Consider the following 5,382-nt stretch of genomic DNA (forward strand, 5'->3'; position numbering starts at 1 on the left):
AATGTTGATTATATATAAATATATATATATATAAGCGAATCAAATAATTTGAGTTTTCAAGAAATAGTGAAAAGTTCTACTTATCATCTCCTGCACCACACACTAATACGTGATTTGTTATTTTTGTTATTATAATATATATATATATATATATATATATTAATCTTTCCTTTTTAAAATTGATATTACGGAGAAATAATTATTTTTGTAATTTCTCTCTTTCAAGAGATTTTATAACCTATGTGCCATTTGTCATGATACATCATACTGATTTCAATTACGAGAGGGTGGGAGAAAGTTATGACTCTATTTGGATAGTGAATATGTCATATTTCATCTCATTTTATCATTATAATTTTTTTAAATTCTTATATAATATATAATAAATCATTTATTTACTTTAAATTTTAAAATAATAATAATAATAATAATAATTTTTTATTTAATTTTTTTACCCTTTATCTTTCATTTCAACTTATTATTCAACATAGCCAATGGATTATTTCGTCCTTTCATGGTTAGTTAAAGAGATACTGATTTGCAAAGTCGTAATCTGGCATTTATTCGGTGAATGTCCTTTCAATTTTTCCTTGTTAACACGCATTATAAATTTGTTATGATGATTGGGGTAGTAATTCTAAGTAATTTGAATGACAAGACATGCACAGAATGACAAGGCATGCAATTAATTTAGTCTCTTTTCAAGGGCAGACAGCCAGACCAGTTTTTATATTCAAAGATGGCTGCTTTATTAACATAATATAAAATAAAACCAGAGAATAAAGAAACCAATCGAAAGAATGTGCCCTTTTCATCACCCTCCTACCTGTAACCAATCCAATGAGGGATAATGTAATGTAAGCTGGCGATATTTACAAATTATTCAAGTGAACACTAATGGATCGACGTTGAATGGCACCATCTCTGTTAAGATATAAAATAATAAAATTAATCTCTCTATCGGTTTAAATTTTTAAAATAAATAATGATTTCACATAATATCAGAGTAAAAATTTTAAATTTGAATCCTAACTCTACACTTACCTCATTTAATTAAATATTTCATTTATTCGGCCTACTCATTGAGGAGAAGTCTGGTCCACAAGTGAGGGATAGTATTAAGATATAAAAAAATAAAATCTATATTTTTCTATTAGTTTAAACTTTTAAGACAAGTGGTTATTTCACAATCTCTATTCCTTAATTAGGGATAATAGAGTCCAACGTTGGGAGTTCAATCCCCACCAAACTATATTAGGATATAGTTCAAAAACATGTCGAAGTTCTAACAAATAAAAAGAAAACCTCCTTTCATCATACGCGCTAGTACTCGCACGGACTTAAGCTTTGAGTGCCACCCAAATTTTGACATGTTCGATCCTCTCCATGATCTATCTATTTCTCATTTTTTTCAAAATTTGAAGTTCAAACATACATCGCTCGGGCCATATCTTGAAAAAAAAAAAAAAAAAATTCTCTCGTGAATTTCCCAATGTTAATATGCATCAATGGGCCTCTTTTTGCTATGGGATCTTAGTGTAACATGACTTAAAACAGAGTATTAATCCATAACATTTTGAATTATTGCATGATCAATCGCTTTCTATCAGCTAAGAAAACCTGAAATTAAAGCTTTTTTTTTTTTTATCGATTTCTTAACTCTTTCTTTCTTTTATTCCGTCAGTGGCATTTGAAATCGATTTCTCAACTCATCTGTACCTTTGACATCATAACATGCTTTGCTTTTTGTTCAAAAACTAAAAAAGAAAGAGAGAGGTGCATACTGCCTTAATTTGTCAAGTTTATATGCGCTAGGTACATGAATATATATAGGACCTCGTGCCATTACAAACTGGTCATTGACATCATTAATATATGATTGTTTTTCAATAAAATAGAGGGGAGAGAGAGAGAAAGAGGTCATTACAAAGAAAGCGGTTTATTTATGATCAGTTATTTCTAACGAAAATAATTATTTTCTTTTAAAATGAATCTATTTTTATCACAAATAATCATAAATTGTAAAACAAACATAAATTGTAAAACAACATAAATTAGTCATTTTCCTTATTCTTGGAACAATAATCCAAACCCATCTTCAAACAAAGTCATGACCAAGAAGATCCCATGCATGCTAGCGGCTTCCAACCCCAACTGTACAGAAATTAACGTTTCTCATTAATGTTCCCCATATATTCTGATCACTTGCATGTTTGGTCTTATCTCTGGATAACCGACCCCAGATTTTCATTTATATCGAATTATATATTATAAATAATGATAGTCTTATCACTCTTTCATTACCCTTCTAATATTTTTTTTTTTAATTTTTCTTTTATTTAATGATTAAGAAATTAATTATTAGTGAAATTATATATTTTTTAAATTTTTTTGTAATGATTAAAAATATTTAAAAAGAAAATAAAGTGGTACCATTTGAGAAACTTGTGCAAATTAAGTTTGACTTTTCTTTAATTTAATAATTTAATCAACCAAGTATATATTAAAAATAAAAAAATAAAAATAAAATCCTACTTTCTCAGCTGGTTAGGAGATCAGGGCCCAGTGTAACTATTGTGTCAGAAAGGCTGACCCAATATTTCTTGGATGAAAAATTGCAAATAAAGTTTCATTCAAAAGACAATAAATAAGAGAAGATGCACGTTAACAATTAATTAATGAATGAATTTGTTGAAGGAGCTTGCATGCTAACAGTACCTTTTCTCAAAACGACAAAGGCATATCATATCGCATTTGGATATAGGCATGGACCGGAGGTGGTTTATTGGGAGTTATGGATAGAAATAATATTTAAATTGCGTAAATTATATTGTGCAATTTTTTTGAGAAAAATTAATAGATATGAAATTCATATGATAAAAAATTAATTTTTTAATAATAATTTTTTTTTTTTAAAGATTACAGAATACTTACATAATTTACGACTATACATATTATTAATCTGTATATAATCAGAAGCTTCCTTGCGTGGCAGCTGGCTACCATTCTAACAGATACAACGTTTGTGTTTTCTTCACAAACAAGAAATAAACATAAGCAATTTGTTAACCCTTCACGAATTCTATAGAAAGAAAATGGTGGTAGATGGAGGTCGAAAGAGAACAAAACTTTGAGGGAAAAAAAAAAAAAAAAAAAAAAAAAAACAATCCTAACTATAATGTGCTAACTAGGAGAATGGGTGATGAGAATAGAAAGGAAATCAAAGAAGATAGAAGATTATAAATAAGTAAAGCTAGCGTGCCCGCTAGCAGCTTGCCGCTACAAGTGACCGCTAGTGCAAAGTTAGTGTTTTTTTTTTATCCAAATTTTTTATTCACATTTTTTTATCGTTTTTAAATATTTTTTAAAAATATAAAAAATACATTAATACAATAAAAATCATTTTCTTAATCATTAAGTTAAAAAAAAAAATTCACAAAGTGGTCAAATATAGCAGTAAGAATTGTGCGGCAAAGTAGCTTTTTCCATTATAAATTGAGTTATTCTATTATTAAGTCAGTGTAATATATAACATATCATTCATATACTTAAATGTTAAAATTTGATTTGTAAGATTCAAATTTTAAAATTTTATCTTTTAAATTAAATTATACGATCAATATAAGCACTTTACTATAACATATCATTTGTTGAAAATAATTAATTACAAATAAACAGTTTTTTTGTTATGGACAATTATTCGAGATTCTCAATTATTTGATATTTCGATGCTAGCAATCATGTATAATATACTACTGGCTTAGAAGGATTGTTTGGTAGCTAGAATCAATCAATGATAATAATTTTTTAGACAGGATGAATGAGGGGGTTGGTAGGGGTGGAGAGTTTGGGCCAAAACTTAAAAGAGAAGGAGGAGAAAGTAAGAGAGAAAAGAAGTTGCTTAGTGAAGGAGTAATAGCAGCTTACTAATAAAGCAAGATATATGACACATGCAACATGATTAATTGGACAGTATATGTATTCTTTCATCTTCAGTCAAACTCAATGATAGCCAGCCATGTGCCCTTTCCCATTTATTTCCATAGAAACAAACAGAGACTTCGAAGAAGCTCCTAGTCTTGGAGTTTTATGTGTGATTCTTGCTTGCACATTTCAATCCTCAACCACCTTCTAGAGTTTAATTAATAAATTAATATATAGCTTTTCCACCTCGTTCAAAAACTCCCATTTTTCAAAAGTAGAACAGAAGCCATTGGTTAATATAGTTAGTTTATTTTTACTTCCCATTTTTCAAAAACTCCCATTTGGCACGATTTACTTACATTATGGAGAATTTTATTAAAATAAAATTAAGAATAAAAGATGAGGAGGTGGGAGACCTCAACAAAAACTCAATTACAATAGATGTAGCATAAACATAAAACATAAAAAATGACAAAAGATTCGTTAAGTTGGATCCAAGATCTTGTTCCTTATCTCTCTGCTAAGGAGAGAACCGCTAAACGAAATATTTTGCAATCCAATTGATAGTTGGATGAAGTTTGAAGTTGCTACGGAGAAATGATCAGTACAATCTACTGTTTCCATATTGATTATACATTTCCACATCCTCTTCCTCTAGAATCTTAATTAGGGAAAGCACTAGTACATGTGGATACTCAAGTCTTACGACCTGGATCAACACCCGTACTCAGTAGAGACACCCGGTGGGTGGTGGTGGCGCGTAGGCCTCACACGTTGTTTTGAATGAGATGGCATGGCCTAGGAACATGGGAAACTCAACCGTCCCGCACATGTAGTTTGTAGAGGCTGAAATATATGGCGACTTGTGAGGGCCACACCCTTATATTTTGGCGGCACTTCTTCCTGGCCTTAAAAGATCGTCGGTCAAAATGCGGTAATTGGGCCTCTTCCGACTTAGTGAAGATGAAAAAAAAAACACCATATGGTATAGAGAGAGAGAGAGAGAGAGAGAGAGAGAGAGGGCGGCTCCCTCGAACTTTGGGTTGCTAAGAGTGTAATATTCTATAGATGATGTTAGGATTTTTAATGGCAAATAATGCCATCTTGCAGGGGATAGGATGGAAAGTTGGTTCTCAAAGATAAATCCCGCAGATTTATTAGCGGACTTGGCAATGGTCCCATACTCGGCTATTTATATGCTGCCCTCCTCGTCTTCCTAACCAAGATCTGTTCTGTAAGGGGGATGAACTCACAAGGACACAACTCAAAGGGCTTCCCTCGAGAAGAAACAATACACATTGCATCCGCTGCTAAAGCTGCTTTGTAGATTTTGGATTTTATAGTCCTGGCCGGGAAACTTCTAAACAAATCAGCATTAGCAACAGATGAAATGGAACGAGATTGGTACACTACATAAAATAATACGGCATTTTATTGACAATGCTGAGCACAAGTATA

The sequence above is a fragment of the Juglans microcarpa x Juglans regia genome, chromosome 2S (assembly GCF_004785595.1).
Source record: "Juglans microcarpa x Juglans regia isolate MS1-56 chromosome 2S, Jm3101_v1.0, whole genome shotgun sequence".
Lineage (NCBI taxonomy): Eukaryota > Viridiplantae > Streptophyta > Magnoliopsida > Fagales > Juglandaceae > Juglans > Juglans microcarpa x Juglans regia.